The sequence below is a fragment of the Sinohyriopsis cumingii genome, chromosome 7 (assembly GCF_028554795.1).
Source record: "Sinohyriopsis cumingii isolate HCF-2022 chromosome 7, ASM2855479v2, whole genome shotgun sequence".
Lineage (NCBI taxonomy): Eukaryota > Metazoa > Mollusca > Bivalvia > Unionida > Unionidae > Sinohyriopsis > Sinohyriopsis cumingii.
In genome coordinates this window covers 47922341-47946448 of record NC_142967.1, presented here as the reverse complement: position 1 = coordinate 47946448, position 24108 = coordinate 47922341, and the positions used below count along the sequence as shown (strand labels likewise).

Below are 24108 nucleotides of genomic sequence, written 5' to 3'. Positions count from 1 at the left end.
AGGTATTTGTTAGTACCGTTGAGTACATAAAATCACATCGGCGTTTTTATGCCTTCCTCGGGAAAATATTCTAGCAGGATTTTCCTGTTTATCTAGCATTATGTCGTCGTATACAACTAAATTGTTAATATCACTGTCAAGGTCATCTACGGCGGGGGCATCATTGATGTTAGTGATAAATTCAATGACTTTTTCGTCTTTATCGTTTTCGCGCGCTCGTTAAAATCCTTAAGCACATCGTAACATCGTTGATAATCAGCTTACGGAGCTATCAATATACAACTTATCCCATTTCATCCATCTCATTATTAAATTAAGTAGTAATTGTGTGTTACCAGAATAAGACGGTCCTATAATAATCATTCGAATATAATTTGGCAACATTGGATGATGCTTGATCGGCTCTTGCTTTCGTGTCGCTGAGAAATCAATTACATTCATGTTGTAGAAATATAATAAATAATATGGATTTATATTGTGTGAAATGCAGGGCGCGTACTCCCACAAGTGGACTAACAACTATTACAACAAAAAGTAACAGATCAGCAGTTACAGGTAAGTGTGAACGATGTGGTACAAAAAAATTAAATTTATTCATGATCCAAACAATATAAAAAAGAGGAGGTGATGTTGCCGCTCAGTTAGCAAATCTACCAGGAACACCATGGACTAAATATCCAGGAGAAAAACATCTTCCAGGATATAAGTACTGTGGTCCTGGTACTCAACTTGATATCCGACTTGACAGCCAAGTCAACCCAAACCCGGTGGGTATCCAATAAATGCTATTGATAAAGCGTGTCACGCTAATGATGTAGCTTATAAAAGTAAAAACCTACAAGATAGACATATCGCATATGTGAAAATAATTCACGCGCTAAATTCCATCAGAAAGATTAATCTTTCAAAGAATCATTAGCTAATTGGTTGGTGTGAGATTTGCGACGAAGGGTAAGAATGTATTAGGAGCTGGTAATTAATCAACCGATTATTATCATAATGGAGTCGATTTATTATAGCCCAAGAGGATACTGGAGGGGTATAGCAGCGATTAGTAAACTCGCTGAAGCAGCAGGTGTCGAATGTGTTGCTGCTGAAAAATGGTTAGTACGACAGGCAATATAGCAAATTTATCTACCATCACCTAAAACAATACAGTACGCACATTATTTGATGTCAGCGTGCCAAATGAAGTTCATCAGGCTGATATTTTATTTTTACCTCATGATGCTATAAAAACTGGAAGACGCCGATTAACGTACAAATACACGCTAACTGTCGTTGATGTTACAAGTAGATACATGGAAGCAGAACCGTTATCAACGAAGCCAGCAACTGAAGTAGCTTCTGTGTTTGAACGAATTTATCGACGTGGACCCTTGCAATGGCCACAGCTGCTACAAGTTGATCCTGGCGGAGAATTTCAAGGTGCAGTATCATCGCTGATGAAAAAACATGATGTCAAAATCAGACGAGGACATACTGCAATTCATTGTGATCAGGCAATTGTTGAACGATTTAATCGAACACTTGCTGAGCGGTTATTTGGATATCAATACACGAAGGAAATAATTCAAGATACGAGATCTCGCCAATGGGTTGCAAGATTACCAAGTGTGATAGCTGCATTAAATAATGAAATTACTCGAACAACCAACATGAAACCTATTAGCGCGATCACAAAAAACATATACCCGTACAACGAGGTGATTTTTCAGCGCAGCCAGTATTAGGTAATGTGACTGTAAGATATTTATATGAACCCGGTGAACTTGAAGGTGGTAGAAAAAGAGCAACTGATCCTGTCTGGAGTATTACGACACATATAATTTCCAGCGTGTTAAGATCCACGGGTAGACCCGCAATCTACAGATTAGATTCAACTGGTTCTCAACGTGGATTTACATGTGAACAATTACAAGTAATTCCTGAAGACACACAATTACTACCACGATCACTTAACTAGCACCCCTACGTCGATTACACTCAAGACAGGTTAGCATCACATTTTCGCGTGTATGACCAAGACTACTGTCTTTTCTATCCACGGTAAATTGTCTTGGGTCATTATTTGAATATCGACACAACATTATACAATTACAACTTGCACAATGATTATTCTGCTGTTGTTTCAGAGCTATGATAAATTCAACATCGTGATCAAAGTCTCGTTTGTTTTGTTTTTTGTTACTTTGTTTATAACCAGCTAATATTTTTCTTACTGTATCGCTGTCAATAACATCATCAATGGTTTCTGTAGCGTATATGACAATACTCCGCAGCCGAGATATTCTTCTGACTCGAGACACTGCCAGATAAACTAAGTTTGACCATTCGACACAATCATCGACAATCCAAACTCGAGTATCAGAGATGGTTAACCTCTGAGATGAATGAATTGTCATTGCGTATCCCAGCGTCCATGGAGTCTAGTTCGCGCTCAGCGCATCCTCAACAACATTGACAGGAACCAAAACAACATCATTTAATACGAGATTCTTTTTCTCAGTCTGTATATCAACGTCGATATTCTGTCGTCGTGTAGCAGCTGGTCTATAACACAATGGTACACGTAGATCTGAAACATTTTCTTTATGCAACTGAAATAACCGTTGTTGAAGTGTATCACGAACTATCTTTCTACTTGCGACTATTAAATCATTTGGTCTCCACACTTGCAGAAAATCGTTCATAGAAGTTTCTGAAATTATTTTACGCATTATTTCACATTGAATTTTATTCGGTTGTAGTCTGATTAATTTCTTAAACTCCCTTAATTCTGGATCAAGAGATCTATGATCATCAGTTATCTCCTTGTAATAATCCACAAAATTCTTTATCCATTCGTGGGGTGATAACCCAACAAACGGCGGTGGTTGACCGTGATCACCGCACATTATCACAGCTGTATTTTTCGATAACAGCCAATCGAGAAACATTTTTAATGTATCTTTAGATACTGTGCATACTTCATCCCAAATTATGATCTTTGGAATATATTTCTCTCCCATCCGATCAGGAGTCCATACGTCTCCCTTCCATCGAAAAAAGCTATGATAAGTACTTGATTGCACTCCTCGTTCTCTCATTTCTCATTCGAGTCTGTGTGTAGGTGTTAAAACAACCATATCAACTGAATTCTGTCGAAATAATGCGATCACTCGCGTTGTTTTACCAGAACAACCTGGTCAGTTTAGATAAACAGTCTTCTGTCGGGATGCTGAATCATACACAGATGCCGCAGACGATAATTCTGATATATGATGATGAAGACCTTTAGCAAACTCGAATGATATAGTACGAGCGAATCCGGTCAGAGTAAAATCAGGTAGGGGTCCATTTATCGATACTCTATTCATCTCGTGTGTGGGGTGTCCAAATCTTTTAAAATATCCAGAACACTCGGTAACCAAGAAAACTTCCCGGATAACACGCGACCATATCAATCGAGATAACGTCGCTGTAATTATACTTAGTATTCCACAATTCACAGTGTCCGTATTCACAGCAACTTAGTTGTACGTCTTCGAGAAATTCATGAAGAGATTCTTTACGATATATTTCGCCGTTAGGTCGTACAAATTGATCATATTTTTCATCATCTGAACTTTTAAATAGCCATATTGAAACAGGATCGTTTTTGCTTTTTTCGTGAATAAAATCAAACATGTTTCTCCCAGAGTCATTCTCCGGGTAAAATCTTACATTTCGATCTCGTGGAAATATTGTTACTGCACTAGTCCAGGCGTGCTCATTATGATCAATAATTTAAATTGGAGATCCCTTCGACTTCTTCTTTGATTCGTATAAATCTCTTCGGTTGTCGTTTTTACTTTTATTAGAAATTTTAATTTACTTCCTAACTTGGCTACATCAATTATTGTAGCTCCGGTATCCTTGACCGAATCAGCCCATTTGTTTATTTTTTTCACGTCGTAGATCTGTTAACCCATTGCCACGCATCGCATTTGTAAAATGTTCGTTTACTCGTTCGGCTACACAGTTCAACTCTGAAAATCTAATTGGCACAAGATCATTAATATTGGGGTTATCATTTAGCTGATAAATTCCATAAATAACCGCGGTCATAGGATACGATTGGGCGTAATATGGTCTGTCAATACCAGTCAACATTCCTGGTTTGGAATTTTTACTTAGCACAGCGGTTTTTCCATTATGAAAAACAGGATCACTTTTGTCACGAATAATCCACTCAGCGGAATCTGTTTCTGCTAGCACAATAAACTTAATTCTGAAAAAATATTTTTGATTTTATCGACACCCTTGACGATGACCTTGTCATTGCGTATAATTTTGAATGTTGACAATACGTGAGATGCCCCATCGTCACGAAATTCTCTTTTAGTATTCCGAATAATATTAATCAGATTATTTGTCGGATCAGCCAGAGCTCGCCTCCGCAAGTCAGAGTTTCTTCTGTCAATATCGAATCTGGATTCAGGAAACAAAGATTTCCAGGGCTCGATTGTGGATAATCTCTCAAACTCTTCATATTATATTTAAAACAAGTATTTAAATTAAAAATATTATATATACAGTGACAAACAAGGAATCAGTGCAAGTGGCTGATGATAGGGTCTTCAAATCCTTGTAACAAATCTTGTGTGAATGAATTCTGTGGACAACATTTTCAGAGAGTACAAAGAGCAAGTCTAGGTCCAAAACCCTGCTTACGGTGTGGTGTTGGAGTTATAAGGAAACGCAGTTGTGTGTGCAATGTGGTGGTAAAAGATATAGAGAACTAAAACGATACTATGATAAAAAAATAACAACCCGTCTCTGTCAAGGTTCTTGATAAAGTTATAAGAACCCCTGAAGATTATATAGCTAGATTTGTAAAGACAAATTATAAATTAGACAAATAATATTATATATAAAATGGAGCAAAAAGAATTTGTCAGACATCATATCATCAAATATTATGAAGCATCTCGTGATGGTGTAATCAGAAACTGTAGACTAAAAATCCAGTCGGTTTTGTTAGTAGTACCTCTGGTTATCTAATGTTCAGAGCTGATGGAAAGAAAAAGTATTATAGTCACTGATTTATATACGACTGTTTCTTTGGGGTGATCAAAGACAGTCTTGTGATCGATCATATTGACTCGGATAAAAAAATAATTGTTTGAATAATTTAGAAACTGTTACACAGAGCGAGAATTTCAAGTTCGGTGGTACTGGGAAGTATTATTTTTTTTAGGAGGAGGGCCGTCAAATAAAAAAATATTGAAACCGGGGAAGAAATAATATTTCAATCAATGAAAACGGCTGCAAAGCATTTTGATATCTGCATGTCCTGAGTATAGAAAGTCGCAAATAAAATATATAAATCAACTTTTTCACAGAAGTACAAACAGAGGATTTCATCTGAATACCTCCCGTTTGTATTAGAGTGCCGTCCTCAGAATTAAGATTGTATATATACTACATGTACTGTGCCGTCCTTAGAATTAAGGTTTACTGTAAATAGGTTTTCCTGAGCCTGCTAGACTGTTATATGGCAATCTAGGTGTTTCACATGGGTTGTGTCGTTCTTAGTGTAAAAAACCACCCTTCTGGACTTGCTAGAATGCCATATGGCAATCTACAAGTTCACATAAGAGTGTAAAATATTTTTCTTTTAAACGTATATTTAGTAACTAATGAAGTACGAAAATATCAATGATATTATTTCTGCTATTAAAAATTAGAAAAAGACGGCATAAATATATCTGATGAACTAAATCCTGAACAAATTATTTCTGATTTTGAAACATTACAAGAACTTAAGGAGGAGGGGGATACACACTACCATCAGAATACCAGTTCGTAAAGAAAATTCAAATGGGAATTTTTCAATCGCTGGCTGCAGTAAAAGAAAATGAAGTGAGGGAGTTCGTCTCTCACTCTCGCAATAGAAAAAAATAGATCAGAACTGTCTCGTGAATACGAAGAAAAAAAGACAATCAATACTCGCATAAGACAATTAAGAAAAATTATGTCACAAACTGTCAGTGGTAATGACAATGAAAGTTAGAGTCATTCGTGGAAATGAAAGTGAAAGTATGTCAAATTTTAGTCTCTCTCTTGCTGATTTTAGTCAATTTGCAGTTTAATAAAATCCAAAATCAAGGGGATAAAAATCAAAGGACGGAATTATTTTTTTTACTGTTTTTAATGTGTATCACGCGTCAGTGGTATTTTTCAGGTATGTAATGTTCCCTTGACTTTGTCCTTGATAAGGGGACAACACTCTACGATTAAAATCGTCGATTTTTAGGATTTCGCATATAAATTTTGACTCAGCGTTTTATTGTTTAAGTCAAGCAAGTTGCCAGATTGGTTAGTTAGTTTGAAATTTATTCTTTATAATAGCGGATTATGACATCGTAGATAGACCGGGTTAATTGGTTCTTGCACAATCAGATATCCGGGTGGGATTTGTTGTGTAAAGGTATACAGAATATATCCTTGCTGTGCTTGATTTGATACGCCTGTGTTTGTCTGATACCTGCCACCAATTACATCAGGTTAACCACGATCGTTGAAGTTTATTTACAATTCCCGGCGAGATATGGATCGTTGTTGTGTCTAAGAATACCTACCGGTGGCTTTATTTTTTTCCAGGATTCAAGTATTTTAGGAAAGTTTTCGTTGAGAAGATCGTTAAATGATTTCTTCAGTTCGTCAGTTGCAAGTGATTGTATCAGAAAGGTCGGTAATTGTTGTTCGGTTATTTTATAATGATTAAGAAATAATTATTTTGCCGTTATATGTCTAAGATGAACCAATGCATCCGGGTTAATATTCTCATCACCGCTAGCCATTACTGTTTCAACAATTACTTTATTAATAAACTCGAGATCTGATCTAAGTTGGTTTAGATGCTGTATTAACTCGATAATCTCCTGTTTCACATCATTGCTATAATGCTGTGACAACAGCGAGAACAAATTTCGTAAATCTGCAAATGACCTAGTGTTTTCAGATTTAATATCTTTAAACCAAAAATATGCATCATAATAATATTCATTTATGACTGGGGCATCATTGGCAAAACGAAAATATACAGGGGGAAACATTTTAGGAATAATAGTGCCATCAGACGCTCTAAAATGTCATGCGGTTTCTATCCAAATATTTCTAGTTCGATATTCTGGCAGTTTGATAAATATTTTATTTTTATCGGTGATAAAATCAGACAGCGCTGGTTCTGACGGCCCATGATATTTAGAAGCAACATCAGGCCATCCTAGCACTGTTCTGATCGATGACTGATATATATATCCACGGCATAATCAGGGGAGTTTATCTCTATCGCGGCGGACAGTGTTGGTTCGTGAACTGTTATAGCTACCTTGGATTCCCGCCCAGAAACATATTTGATTCTACGTTGAAATTCATCATTGATTTGCTCGATTTGATAACTACCGGTCGGTATTCCAACAACTACCCAGTCAGATGTTCCATCTGGTTTATTTTTATTTGCAAATACCAACGAATTATTCGATTGTAGACCGCCGAATGATCTTGACCTGATATTTGGCCAACTGTAGTATAATCGCAATTGCGCAAGGGCGATTTCTTTTATTGGAATCGCGGTTGGAAAATTAATACTGAATTGAGATTTCTGATATCATTGTGGTTTCAGCGGACTTGTATTTGCGGCTATCTGCTGAAGTAGTTCTGTCATTATTTAAACTCCCATTTTTCAAATTGCGGTTTTCTAAATCAATTACTTCATTGTATGTCTTAAGCATTGCGTCAAATTCAGAATCTGATATTGTCGTATCGTCAAGGCTTGAAGATATCAGCGACGACAATTTAGCATATGCTGTTGTTACCGTGTGTAATTTTACAACATATTAAAGCAAATTTTGTGCTCGTGCACGTGGATATCTTTTTCACGATAATATTAAAAACCCCAGCGATGTTCACCGATGATGAAACACATATTGTCACAGCTGCAGCTGTTGTTACTGGTATTAGCGCTGATAATACCACACCGGTAACAGCAGTGAGCACGGCTACCGAGTACACAATAACATGAATGAGAATTGCACGTCCTCGGTATTTTTTTTACTTTCGTTGTATACTTGTCAATGATGGTTTTTAGCGCTGTTTGTCATTCATGTACTTGATCATATCTAAATTTTTGAACGGCCATAATATTTTACACAGTAACCAGTTGAGGCGTTTCAGCAACAAATTCCAGACACCACCAGTAAGATTCTGCGGTTAATTTCTTATCAGCGGCTTCCAGTATAAATGTGTCTTCATCTCCGCTATTTAACACAGTAGACACATCCCCGGAAAACTTATCGGTTTAATGCCGCCAGGGATATGTTGTGTATATACTAAATTTTGCAGCGCTGAACACAGACAACCTGTACACACCAGTTACTTCCGCGGTATGTTTGTTTGTATTATTCTGCTGTGACCATGTTGAGAATCCCGATGACACTGTGTATACTATATTGGTAATCTGTCTGTGGGGGATTTTAATCAGATTGATTTTGTTAACGATACCAGGAATTCCACTTACGACATCTTCTAGTGTGTTTTTAATCCTTTCAATATTCGTATTGATACCAGATAGTTTCACGTCAGCAGTCAACGGAGTACCAAAGAATTCATCTGCGATTTCATTCATTTTTCTCAAATTTCTACGAAGATTCGTAAACATACCCACATGAACGTCGTACTCGGCCCGCAACGTGGATAATTTACCATCTACGGTGCTGCAGTTAACGTCCACATATTGTTTTGTTGCGGCATCTTCGTCGGATGTTGGATCTCTTAGCTATTTTATTTCCGTTCATGCTGAGTTCACTTGTCATTGTGTCGCCGGTATTTTTCAAACGATTAGCAACGCTTCTTGCAATTTCATCTCTGATGGTTGTAAACGACATATTTGAGTCTCTGATTCTACACCCGTCAGTAAATACTGAAATGTTATCCGTGCTAGCACCGAGAACTCTGCGGACTATATCATTCCATTTGATATTACTCGTTTTTAAAACTCCGTATTTATCCTGTACAAACAACAACTTCATCTCGGTCAACTCCAGAGAGGTTCATGATATCAGCAAGTTCGTCTTTAGTCGTGTAATTTGACAGATCTATTTCGTCGAATTTTTTTATACTCTTAGTAGTATCACCGCGTGATCTTCCGTAAATATCTACCATTATTTATTTACAGAGCATCTAAATTACGTTTTTTAAATACTGCACTTGTATTTTCATGCACGACTTGTGAGGTGTCAGCGCTGATTTTGATATAGCATCGAGTACAGCAATTACCTCACGGCCACATATCGGCGGGTCGGTTAGTGTTTGTGTTGGTAGCGTTGAATAACAAACCGGGGTCCTTGCATGTGTGACATAGTTGATAAATTCCTGCAGTGGAGCTAATCCATACGAATCGAAATAAACAATTACACGCGAATCAATCGCGTGTGCTACCCAGTGTGTTCCAAGTCCAGTGCTGTTATCGAGATTAATAATACCCTTCTCGGTGTTGTTTGGTTGTTGTGGTAACTGATCGCGCATAAAACACATCTAAAGTTTTTTATTTTTAGTTGCTTAGCAGCATCAAGTAAATCAAAATTTGACATCGGTGTAAAACCGCTGGTTTTTGACGAAGTGTTCATGGAAGTCTCAGACCATTTCCTCGAGGGTAAGTTCCTGGAAGTCGTAAGCCCTGTCCCGTGGCTTTTTTTAATGTAATTCCATCAGCGGTTCCAACAGCACCTAATGCGGCCGCTTTTGCAACGGCTGGGGCTGCGGCGGCTATCAGCGCTGGTATTGCTGCAAGAAGTGGAAATATACTGCGTTCTGTCAGTGATAACTTGTTTTCACCGCCTGTAGTTTGATTGTGCATTAGCGTTATTGTAGTTCTGGATTTTTTCACTGATGCGGAATGCAGTTTTTTAATCTGGCCAGGAGTCAGACTGACACTAACATGATAATATGATGACATTTTATGATAATACTCGTATTTTTAAATCATCGCTAGTTACATATTTTCTACTGGTGCATCAATGACTTTCATTCGACGACCAACACATTCAAGTAACATTGCTTTGTCGCTAAGAATGACCGCGATTGCTCTAGCACCACCAGGAAGAGCAGGTGGACAAACTACTGCTGCTGGTATTCGAGCTACACTAGTTGGGAAGTGTATATCAATGACAGATTGCCTAAATAAATCTAAATGTTTCAGCGAGAAGTGATAAATCAGATACATTGTTGTAAAATCGCGCTGAGATATTTGCAAACCAGTGTCTACGTTTTGAATACGTCCCATATACGACATTAATCGATGATATGCACGTACAACATGATTGTGTTCAAAATCCAGCAATATTTCTTCTGAAGTTTCTTGATGTCCGTTTATCCTCAAAGCAACTTCAGAAACTCCCAGTGAGTCAAATACCATTGGATTTCCTTCATGTCTGCCTACTCTGGTATTTACCTGAAGCGCGATAAATATATGTCGAGGTGCTGTCACTCACTTCTGTGATGCTATTTGCCACGGGAAAAAACCAGCGGCGTTAACGGGGGCACTATCTGTGGACATTGTAAGCCATGATAGCATCGATTTACCACCTGTGTTCATAAAAGAAAGTAATCGCTGTTCTTCAGCAAGCTATGGAGTCATTACTGGCGTCCACAGTGATAGTTTTGTTAGTGTTATTTTACCATCATCAACTCCAGCAGGATGCCATATTGCATCATTGTCAGTGGGTTTTCTAACAAGTACTACTGTGTGTTTAGCGCCGAATATAACCTTTCTACCATCTCTGCAAAATCCAAAAATATGGGTCACTGGAATTGCGCATGAAAACTCCTCGTCGGCGTTCAACTTTGCTCGGCGTGAAGCAAAACCCAAGTTGAATTCTGAATTAACATTTATGACCACAGGCCCTACATCTGCATCATCGGCGGGGGCAGTGTGCTTTTTTTGGTCGTCTTATAATATATTGATTACCATTGGGAAAGTCAGCTGTGTCTTTTGCAAACATCATTGTTGGACCAGACGATCTCGTATAGTCGTCGGAGTATCTTGCAAGACCAAGTATCGTCATGGCAACATCGACATTTTCAAGACATGATTCAATATCCTTTCCATCAATCGAGTATGTGGCTCTGTTAAATAACGCCATTATGCCATTGTTAACAAAAACCAACTTGATCGCCATCTCCGTATGCTGTATCATCTGCTTTTGTAAGTCTCCCTTCAACTTCGATAAATGCCTCAGAGGGTAGGAAATATCTACTTGTATCCTGAACTTGTAATTCAATTCTTCCTCGTGCCTCGGGTGTGCGCGCATCATAAGAATAATACTGATAATCACGCACAGACTCGTCTTTTCTAACTGGTGGATCTACGTCAAATGCTAGGTCAGATATACGCTTAAACATTTTATTATAAAAGCGTTTTTCCAAATGGTGAATGGATTATTTACCGTCTGTGTTTTGACCTTGTCAAATGAGTACGAAGACCACTTCCAGCTATCAGACTTGCGGTTATATCTTTTTCTTGTTCTTTTTCTGTTAGTGGCGACACATCTTGATTTATCAAGGCTGCTAGTTTTTGATTTGCGGCCTGGTTTATTATTTTACTGACATCCGCCGGCCAAACCTCAGTGGATGGCAATTTTACTGGTTGCTGTGGTTGGACCGTCAGCCGTCTGCGTAATAGTCGTGCTATTCTGTCTTTGATCGCCGTGAAGGCTTTACCAGCAGCATTCGCAACTGCACCAGGAGCGTTTTCACGAATAACGTCTATAGCTTTCATTGATAATTGTTTTGCAATCGGTCCTGCCTTTGGAGCCATCTCTCTGAATAATCCCTGAACAACATCACCAAGTCCGTCTCCGTAATATGCTTCATATACAGGTAATCGTGAGTTTACTGCTCTGATCATTACAGGTCTGCGTTCACCATCGTGTATGATCATCTTATTTACTTACCATTTACGTTCCCGATAAATGTTAATATCCATGACACCGCCTGTGAACAATCGTCGTCAAATATCAGCTGCTTCATTGATTATTTCTGGAGAATTGTTACCGGCTCGTTTTCCTCCTATGAGAACTTCTAGTCGTTCTACGTCGGAGAGAATATTGTTAGGGCATGAAGTAACAAGATCACTTCTTGTAGTAAAACCGCTACCAGTAGCACCAGAAAGATTATCTGAATAATACGTTTCTTCTTCTTATGGAAAATATTCTTCTTCCGTTTGTTGCAATTGTGGAGGAAGTTGATAGGAAGGCTCTTGCTTAGGATGTTGTCGCTGCAATATTGTTTGTTCTTTTTCTTTTGGTTTCTGTTCTCGTTTTTGTTCCTTTTCTTTTCGTTTCTGTTCTTTTTCTTGTTCTTTTTTGTTCTTTTAGTGTTTTATTATAACTTTTTACTCCTTCTGAATAAATTTTATAATCAGTATTTTCTTTGTCTATATGATCAACATTTTGATTTATTTTAAACACCCAAACGTTCCATGTGTCATTATCTACTTTTTGCAACGTATTTGGGTTTTAAAGACTTATCTCTTGAATGATAATTTTCGGCAGCAAACTCACCAGACTTGCTTTTTTCCTGTCTATTTTTCAATTTATGGTTTTGTATTTCTTGCATACCCTCTTTAGTAAATTTTTCCCTAAAATCAACTCCTCTTTTTCTCCTTTTTTGGTTTTTCACCAACAGCACCTTCAAGTGTTTCTTCACCTTCATCTTCAAGTTGAGGAAATGGTTGAGGTTGAGCTGCAGCTATCTTTGCAATTTGTTCAGCGGTTTGTTTGACTGATGGAAGAAGACCCTCTCTAATTACTGTTGTAACTCCCTCGGTAGCTTTTGTAACGGATCTAAATAATTGTTTTGTGCCTTATGCATATTCAACTTGAGATTCTTGTCTTGCTTGTAGTTTTCCTTAACAGCGTCTCTCAGTGGTAGATATTTATTAATTGCTCCTAGTCGCTCTCGAGCTAGACGTGTTGTATAAGCTTCTCCTATCGTCATTATCTGATATAACTTTTTTTAATTGATAGCAGCAACGAGGGCGCTGTCTACAAAAGTAGATCATTGTGACCCACATCTTAGACTGCACTGAGTTGGGTTAAATTTTGTTTTAAGTTTATCTCTCAAACTCTGTTCAAGATAACATTATTAAATTTTGTAATTGGATGCATCACTATTCGTACCACACCATTGCAACAAAAATCACTTTGACCTACATCTCACATTTTAAAGGCTTAAATTAACTATTTGCTTGTATCTGATAACCACGTAATTGTTTGCACAGTGTATACATACGTTTATACGTGGAATCATGAAACGTGGTGAGCAGATCTTTACTGAAGTGTACTGCACCCTGTATGTGTAGTGACCCTGATCACAAACGTAGGTCACTGTAACCCATATTTCATGCATCACTTACTTCGGCACATTCTGCGTTTTAAGTTTATTTCTCTAGAGCATGATAGACTCATCAAACTAATCTACTATATGAATCTATATTAGTGACTCACACGTAGAACAAAATAATGTCACTGTGACTCACGATTCACATTTACTTGCTTAGATGGAGTTTTTCCAGTAGCTCATGCTCACGTAGATGTTTTTTCTTTATATATAGCCTATTATATCCAGAATTATGAATTTTCCCTAGGGCATACATTCTGATGAGGATCACACACTCGTAAGAACTGCAGGCCACTACAATTCATTTTTCACGTGCCCTTGATTTAGTTAACTGATGTGTTTTAGCTGTTCATGCTCGAATCATTAGACTAGATCATTGTATGCATCGAGTTCAATACCACACCTGTTTAAGAATGATACTGCTTCGGTGGCCTAGTGGTTAAAGCGTCTGCCATAGATGCAGAAGGTCACCGGTTCAAACCCCGGCCGAGCCATATAAAAGACTTATTAAACAAAATGGTACTAACAGCTGCCTCGCTAGGCGCTCAGCATTAAGAGGTTAGTGTTAGGACTGGTTGGCCTGGTGTCAGGATAACGTGACTGGGTAGGACATCATGTTACATGTTTGCGACATTATGCCCCAGTCCACCATAAACTGCCACACCTGCAGACATCATAGCGATATGACATCAAATTTGTTAAAACTACTTTAAAACACACACAAACACACACACACACACACACACACACACACACACACACACACACACACTTTCAAGAAAAAGAAGGTTAGTGACCTACAGGTAAGATAAGATCTATTTAACGTCGGCATGATTTAAAAACAACAATTCAACATTAGCTATAATGAACTTTTTACTGACATTACATAAAACAAACATTCATTATTAACAAGACATTAAAACATAGTATAATAAATTAATTGAACATAACACGTATTGCAAACTTCAGATACCAGTAAGCATATCATTTTAAAAGCGAAAAGTAAAAGTAGTATCTGGATAAATTAAAAGATCAATTTTAGGATAATTTAAAAAAAATACAATTGGTAAAAAATTGAGTATAAATTAAATTAAGAAGAGCTACATTAGGATTTAAAGAAAACCACGTTTCTATGCAGTTTAGACCTTACCTAAAAGGAAAGGAACTAAAAGTAGGGCACTTGATAGACGAGGATACATAAACGTAAAAAAAAAAAAGAACACAAGCATTTGCTGTCGTTGTCATGGCGAGGTGGATGGGTTATGATTTACAGATATTACATTTACAGTCTATAATTCCAGGATGGAATTAAAGATCTAAATGAATTAAAATTTGATTGCTCTCTAAAGAGATTTTGCAGCTCATTCCATATAGTGGCAGCTGCGTATCTAAAGGGTTTTGTGCCAAATGTTCAGGTTTTAATTCTTGGGGCATTTAAACTATTTGAAGATCTTAAATTGCATTTATTGTGTTTTAAAACATATTAAATCATCAAACCATTTGGGAGCAAGTTTATTCAGAATTTTGGAAGTCTCCCAGGAGGCCATAACACGAAGTCTGCGCACCTTTAGGGTTGACACTTTTGCGATAAGTAAGAGTGTATGATAGCTGCTTGTGTAGTCGTCCTACACAAATTTCATAACATGCTCTTCTATTTTTTCAAGTTTCGAAGTGTTCATGTCGCTGCAGAAATGCCATGCTAAGAGACAGAAATTAAAAATAGAGAGGATATATATATATGATTGTCAGTTATTTTTAGTCTAGTGAGCTCTGACGAATACGTTTTAGGACAGTTCTTTGCCTTGAGGCTTTCCTACATAAATTACTTACATGTGAATCGAATTGCAGTTGATAGTCAGTGTCAGTTCCTAGTGGTTTAACAGTTTCTTCTTAGTTTATGGCAGCATGATGCTTATATTTAGTACAGGCTTCATGCTGAATGTCTTTCAACACACATCCTTGAAAGTTTTCCTGGTTGGATTGGATTTTGTTAGCAGTGAACCAGTCAATCTGAATGTTGGAGTCTCCTTAAGGCATGTAAATCAGTGTCAAAATCCGGGGAGGAAACGGACAAAGTCTTAATTATTGGGATAATTAGTTAAAGAGCCATGTGTAATAATTTAGAATATATCATTGATAAAAGCACTAAAAGTAATGAACCAAGGATATATCAATGAGCAACCCTTTTCTGAATTTCAGTTCAATTACTCAAGACGCCATGCAACTTAATTTGCTGCTTTTGGTTCGACAGATAGCTCAGTAAGAGCCCTACTGAGTCATATGACACCTTAACTTGCAGATTACACTATCACGAGGTAGACAGTCAAATGCCTTAGATAAATCCTTCAATATTGCAGCAACATATTTCATCAACAGCCATACTCAGGCTTTCAAGAAAGCGTAACAGAGTGGTCAGGTATCCATGGCAAACATCTAAAGGCTTAGCTTGACCGTTGGCTGATGATAGAACTTGTGAAGACTACTCAGTGCATAAATATGTCCTGGCTAACCTTATGTCTTCTCACCTGGGTTACATTTTGTATGTTGATATTCGTTTCTTAGGCACGTCTTATGCTAGAATCATAGGCAGGTATGCAAGCATATGATTAATAGCACGCCATCAGATTACTGTCGATAAGATAAGATATGAAAAGATAAGTTCTTAAAGAATCGCAACAAAATGACAAGCCCTTTGATAACGCAAACATGTAGAACAACAATCTCAAGGATAAAAGGCGTAGATATAACAATTTTGTAAAATGTGTATGAAAATATAAAGGAAAAAAAATTAAAATTGATGATGATATGCATTTATGTTAGTACCAAACCCGTAACTAAAAGAAGCTTAGCAGGATCTAAACATCCTTTTATGACTTGAAGTTTTTACAGTTAGCTGATGACGATACGAGAGTTTGGGGGACGTTATATCCATAATATCCGTCCTAGAATAATGAATAGGCATCTTTATAAGTAATACATCCTAGTTGCAAAAAGAGGTCTCGGTGACTTATTATTAATATTTCGTTGACTGGATTGAACTTTTGTGATTAAGTTCCCTAACTGGATGCCGTATATGTGAAAATCATTATACTATTAACTGAGTTTATGTTAGTACAATACCATTGCAACCAAAGAAGATCATTGTTACCTTTAGTTAATACTGTACTAATGCAGATTAATTATTTATGTTTACCACAAGTACCCGTATATTGTTCCATGTGATATGCATCCTGGCCAGACCTTTCTGACGACGGCAGTTAAAAAAAGGAATAAATATGTTCATTCAGTCGTAGATGTTTCATATTAATGACCAAACATTGTATTTTGTGTGATGTGTTATCTTCAACTGCATATTTTTCGTGTGACATCCTATATGTAGTACCTCATTAAGGTAATCACTAAATTATAATGCTTATAATTTTGGCTGTCACTCAAGAAGTACCCAAGGCCTGAGACTTCAACCAGTCAGATCTAAAATCTATCGCGAAGATAATGATAATAAGCATTTAAAGTGTATTTGTGGGACAATGATTTAAAAAGAAATGAACTTTTTGTCTACTCATGAAAATTATTATTATTATTATTATTATTATTATTCGTCTTTTCATGTTCGTACACAGTATGATACATACATGAATCTCAGTTTCCGGAACACTTATGTTTGCCGGTTATGAATAAAAGGTGGAATGCGTAATCGGCAACAGGTATTGTGCGGAAAATATGCGGACTAGATTCCGCCTTCTACCCGTTGCCAATTCCGCAATACTATTTTATATCCATAACCATGTTTGCCGATGATATTGATTGACGAATTAAGATGGGAAGTAAGGCAGTGTTCCAGCATCGACGAGACTCTAAAACAATATACATGTAACCTATACCAAAATTAGAATCAAAGGGACGGAAAAAAGTGAAAAGCTAATAATAAAGATAGTATTTCTTTTCAAAAGTTGCGAGAGAGTTTCAAGAAACGTGGAGTTTAAGTTTGCTTGTAGGGAAAAAACGGCGTCTCGGGTGGACTAGTGATCTAAAGCGTTCGCCTTTACCCATCACTGCCATCTCACCTCTGTTCTTGATTTGAGTTTCGAGCTCAACCAATGTGGTTATGTGAGATAGCTTGCCAGTTTCTTCACGTGAGTCGGTAGTACTTGTCAATTTTTGTCCGGGTTCTTCCTTCACCTGTTATATTGGCAGCCATATAGTCTATCCTGCGTTAAGAAATGGCTTTAAACCCAACAAGCAAACTACAGAACATTGTACAAAGGTTTATCCTATATTAAAATAGATTAAAACTCTTCAGTGATAGCGACTGTTACCCAAGGATGTCGAAATAAAAAAAAGAGAGACAAAGTGCCAACCCGTGTTCACTTCACATTATTTATTTATTCGAACCAAATACAAATTTGGGGTCCTCTTTCCCCGTTACTTACCACTAACGAAATCTCTGTAAGATGTTTTTCACAATGCATTGTAATCTTTCTACCGTAGTATCAACTGGAGTCGATAACTTCACCTACACGCAGATGAAGGATTAGGTGGGTAACGTAACTTCTAAAGTAGTTACGATCAGAGTTGAAGATGTCTAAATTGAACAGTTATATAATATATAAAGAGAAGCAAATTAGATCGAAAGCCCTACAAGAATGATGAAATCCCAGTTCATATTTTTCGTCATCTAAATTTGGTATGTCTAAAGCAGTTTTCATCACAAAGGAGGGCTTTCAAGTCACCAGCGATGCTTGCGTATGTAATTTATTTGGCCCAGTTTGACATAAAATCAATAATAAATATTGTGCATGCAAAGGCAGATACACCCTGTGTACACAAATACAAATATAGTGACATTATTAGTACAGAAGCGCACTGTATAGGTTCTGTCATACTAACATCTATCCCCGTCACAATATATGCTTTTACTGAAGAAAGATGAGTTGCATTTGCAGTTTGGCTGACTTGTGTTTTAAATGTTGTAATACTGAAATTCTGTTTTATTGTACAACCTTGTTCTTTGACTAGACTGGCTGGATGTTGATACAGGTGTCACTATTGTGTGATTAAATGCATGCCGTGCACGAGAATGCTCTTAGGTTTCTACAGCAATTATGTAAATTGTCATGTAACATCCTTTGTTGTAGATAGTCTTGGAAGTGGGGGAGGTGGTCAAAGTAGTTTTGTTGCCACTTTAAACATTGAATGAAACACAAACAGAATTTGTGAAGGCAATAACATAATATCTAAACTATTAATATTTGCACTTTTTTTCTCCGATTGGTTCTAGTTCGAATTCTGTGCTTATAAGATTTGGAAACTCCACGTGGTTTGGTTTCGTAGCCATTCTATATAGAAGCCTGTCATGTTGTTAATTTTTCGAGGATGATTGTCTTTGAATTCTGGATACACTCGGAGGCTGATGTACCAGTGTAATGTGATTTATGTTGCGTTTGTGTAATTTATCTTATATGTTTGCTTGTTATTTTTGTGCATGATGTATTGCCTGGATCTTGTAAGCACTGTTCCCTTGACCCGTCATAGCTAAATCGGAGAAGAATGCATGTGATCAACGTCCTTTTGGTGCATGGTGTGCAGTCTTTTACATGTTTATGGCAGTAATCAGCGTGGCAGTACTCATGAAGTAGTCCACAAACAAACCCGAAGTATTTATGTTTATTGCACGTCCTAAAATAATCGTACCGCGTTTTATTGAATTCAACCTTAAGGTTTCTGACTTGTTTTTGTTCATACACACATACACAGTCAGAAGCATTGATGATTAGATAACACAGTTCCACCCGTCAGGTTACCTAAAATAATGGGTATCATACATTCAGTTTCATTTTGCACTTTTAAAAAATGTGACATGACGTGTCGTACAGGTGATGAATGGTGGAAACAACATCTTGTTTGCGTGAGGAGATGTGCTGAAAGAAGGGTTGAGACAAGGAAAGGAAATATCACATTAATAAGAATCGGAAGAAATTTGTAGAGAAATGGTATAGGCTAGAGAAAATATATGATCTTATATATCGGAAAACGCTACAAATATATATATATATATATATATATATATATATATATATATATATATATATATATATATATATATATATATATATATATATATATATATATATATCCAATATGCATCAGCAATGACCATCTCGATACACTTCAGTTGATTTCATGGGTTTTGTTTGTTTTTAATAGCTATTATTAGGGACATGTGCATGTGACAGTATCACTGTCAAGACTATGAAAAAATATCAGGCACTTCAAGGTTGACATAAAACTTTTTTCTGGATAAACGTTATTGCATGCGTAAAGTCATGACATAAAACATGACCTTCGTGCAGCTGGAATAAGTGGGACAAGATCTGTATTCAAAATGTTTTTTTCATTTTCCATTAGATCAAGGGAATCATTTTTTGAAGATTGCAAAAACCTTCCAATTTTATCCCATAAAACTAAGGATGTCGGACTTTATGAGGAAAGCTATGACGATAATAACAGCTCCAATCTGGGTACCCGTAGCCGCAGTAGGTGGGGTGATTTCGGGTCCTATCAGAGGAATTAAGGACGCCGTGGAAAATGGGGAACAAAACGGAGGAAGTGATGCTGATAAGGCTGCAAAAACAATAGGTGCTTTGCCAGGATCAGTAGTTGGACGTACCGTTACAGGACCTTTTGAGGCTATTGGATATATTGGCAAATCCATGTGGGGCGATGATGATGAGGATGAGAAGGAAAAGAAATAGAGTGCACAAACAGTTTAGTAAGTTTAACTGACAGTTATGATTTGCTTTATGATTGTTATTTTTTTTTATCCCTTAGCTTCTTTAATATTTATTTTTTGTAACAACTCATGCATGTAACTTGATATTTCATTATTTTATATGGGTAATTCAGTAGTGTCGCCTGCGTTTGTAAATGACATTAGTTTTACAGCAAATCAAAAATAAAAAAGAACAAAAAAAAAAAAGAAGAAAAGACAAAAGATATTAATATCAATAACAATTTATCCTATGATTAATCGACTGAGTGGCGTTCAACAGAAAATCAATGCGTGATAGACTATTTTGTGTCTAGACGATGAGAGTAATGATATACTATTAAGTGCCGATATGAGAGCAATGATGGACTATTTGGTGCCGATATGAGAGTACTGATGGACTATTTGGTGCCGATATGAGAGTACTGATGGATTATTTAGTGCTGATATGAGAATGAAGATGGGCTATTTAGTGCCAATATGAGTGTAATGATGGACTATTTAGTGCCAGTATGAGAGCACTGATGGACTATTTAGTGCCAAAGTGTTGAGAGTAATTATAGGCCATTTAGTGCCGAGACAATAAGGTTACAGTGCCTTGTCCAGGAACACATACATGAACTTAGTTAATCTGTGTAAGATTTGAACCCGATACGTTCTGAGTTTCAGTACAGTACTTAACAACCCAGGAGACAGTTATTATATCAGTGATATTATTGTATCCATTTTCAAAAATGACTGATTATCATAGCAAAAACATTTTCCTCGTCCATGTAATCGTAAGGCCCAATTCAGAACGTTATTGTTTCACTGATAGATCAATCGAACGATATATATATATATATATATATATATATATATATATATATATATATATATATATATATATATATATATATAATGTTGCATCCAAAATAAAAGTTCAAAAGTACCCTTCTTTCAGTGTGATATAAAGCGAGTAAGGTTATTGGGTACTTCGTATCCCTGCTACCTTCGAGTTGTTACTTTCTTTTTGGGTATGAGCGAATGGCAGTGCTGATTAGGGAGCTGCTGGTGTAGGATAAGGTGATAGCTGTCCTTACTCGCAGCACGAATTAGATTTCTTCATGTTACTAATTCTAACTCGCAAACCTTTTTCGATTGTTTTTCTATATAAATCTCTCATAAAATCGTGAATCCAAGCAAAATAATGTGGAATCCCGGGTTAGAGCTATCCTGTTTGTTATATAAGTATTGGTTTGAAATAATATTTTTATGTTCATAACTTGCATTTTCTAAATGAAAATCCAGCGGGTTCATGTAGCTAAGCATTAAATTCCGTTCTCCTAGCGAGTGTGGTATGCTCCTGAAGTCCTTACCAACGACGCTTTACCATCCTATTTGATGAGCGTATGGCCGTATGGTATAAGGGGTAGATGGTTGATGCTTGAGAGCTCAGCGATAGGTGAGGTCATTGTTAATATATATATATATATATATATATATATATATATATATATATATATATATATATATATATATAACCTGCATTTAGGGAGTGAGGTATGCATGCGTGTATACGGTAAACACTATTCATACAAGCCGTCCAATTCGGTCTAGATTTAAAAAAAAATTATAAATCAGTGCATTAGCAGTGAATTGCTCACATGAATTGACATTACTATTTTCTAGGATCCTGTGTTTTGTTTACTTGTCGATTGATAGTTAGCTGGTATAGTCTACATGTTTTTGTGAGTAACATGCCGGCGGCTGACATCCTTGATAATTCGATTAATGACTACTTCTAGTTAACCGCTTAAGACTGTACAGTACATATTCAATGTGTTTATAGTCCCTGATGTTTCATTTGTATACGTCATCGCATTTAAGTTTGTTTTTTATCTTCTTTATTTCTTTGGTACATATAACTGTTGACTACCCTTTCATGCAGTTTACGTCGTTAATATTGTAAGAGTGCATAAAACGGTTTCCGAACCATTGCTATGAGCGACAGACTAACACGGTATGTGCCGCGAAATACAAAACTGATTTTTTTTTCTCTTTCTTTTTTTACTTAGGGCAATTCAATCGCAATGTAGCAATGTGTAAAATATCCAGCTGGTAATTTCTATAAATAATTATTGTGAAAATTAACTAAATATACACATGCAATACTCGCGCATGCTGGTTTGAATATCCCAACAAGGGTTGTCGGTTTTGTGGGTATTGTGGGTTTTGTGGGCGTTGTGGGTTTTGTGGGCTTTGTTGGTTGTGGGTTTTGTCAGGAGTATATAAGGCTTTGTGGGTTGCTTGAGAGAGGCCAGTCAGCTAGCAGCCATCAAACTAGGTACATCACAGTTATTGTGAGTTTTATTTTTTTTTTTTTATTTTGTTTTGTTTAGTTTATTATAGAGTTATGTAACTTTAGGCAATATTTTGGACAGTAAATATTTTTATAAAGTTTATTTAAGTACAAATCAATTTTTATTGAAGTTATTTTTTTAAAATTATTTTTCATTCCTTTCTCTCTTCCAAGTTATACACATTCTAGTCATTTCTAATTTATTTTACAAGCAAAATAGATATTGTTTAATCATTTTTTGTTTGAAATTCAGTTATATGGTCAAGTGAGTGTTATCCTCACAGACCAATACTTTTATTTATTTCTTTATTTATTTTGTTTATTTAATTAGTTTTATGAAGCTAAAGACATACAGAGAAGTTTCTCTATATTACAAATATAAAGTTCCTTTTCTTAAATTATAAGTAAAACAAAGTTCTTAGGAAATAAAATGTCTAAGTCATTGTGAGTGTTTTCCTCACCGACTTAACATTCTAAATTCAATTCAACAATACTTGATTATTCTAGCAAGCTACAAAATGTAAGTTATGTTTCTATTTTATAATGTATTAGTTGTCTAAGTCATTGTGAGTGTTTTCCATCTATACCAATTCACTTCAAATAAGTAGTACGCTATAGTTGAAGTGTAAAGTCAAGCAAGTGTTTTCCTTGCAGATTTTTACATTTCACAATTACAATCAAGTCATAGTTTCTCTTCTGTATTTTATTGCAACTAAATCCACATATGGTAACTCTAATATAATTTTCACTCATCAGAAGAAATAATATAATGAACTAATAGTATAGTGCTAATGTGTACCCTGACCTTGCATGAAATTATCATATACCATACTGTACCTCCAAACAATGATAGTATTTTGGCTTAGTACAAAAACAACAAGACTGTCATGGTTATGAACTGACTTTATTCATTGTTTCTTAATAAATGAATCATCTTGTGTTATGGTTGAAAAGAAATCAAGATTTCGAGTTTACTCCATTCTCCCCTTCCTTAGTCAGCTGATAAGAAGCACACTCATCCCTGGTGCGATACTCCAAGATAGTATTATCAGAACCTAGCTCGGCCGTTGCAATATATATATATATATATATATATATATATATATATATATATATATATATATATATATATATATATATATATATATTTTCATTCCAGGTTAGGAACCATCGTAGGCAGAGAGCGGATCTGATGGGATCAAGAGCTATTTCAATTATATCAATTTTGGTACAACGATTGTGGTTAAACTTGTTATGACTATTTTTGTACATATTGAAATTCATCAACTTTTTCCGTGTTAATAAATATTACTGCACTTTTATTTATAGTTTTGACTTGTTTCGTTTGAAGGTTCATCTTCGTCAAAGTTATTCACAGAATTTTCTTTCCATGCAAAACATGATTTTGTGCGCATACATAACAAGAAAATTCAATTTGTTTTCGTGTGCTTACCACGCTAAAGGTTTGGTTTGCTTTACTGGTACTTTTAACACATTATTGGACATATTATGACGAGGTTATGGTTGCTAAGTGCCGTTCTCAAGCATACAGAATAATTACGGTTAAAAGCCTCAT

The 24108-nt window shown here is 36.2% G+C and overlaps 1 long non-coding RNA gene across 1 annotated transcript in view; it reads left to right on the top strand.

Moving 5' to 3' along the window:
- Positions 1 to 23854, top strand: part of LOC149795160 (uncharacterized) — a 29564-nt gene extending 5710 nt beyond the window's left edge. Inside the window, exons 2-3 of the long non-coding RNA XR_016422269.1 lie at positions 19831 to 20194; positions 23692 to 23854. This is a non-coding gene — a long non-coding RNA (uncharacterized LOC149795160). The remainder of the gene's footprint in view (positions 1 to 19830; positions 20195 to 23691) is intronic.
- The last annotated feature ends 254 nt before the right edge of the window (positions 23855 to 24108 follow it).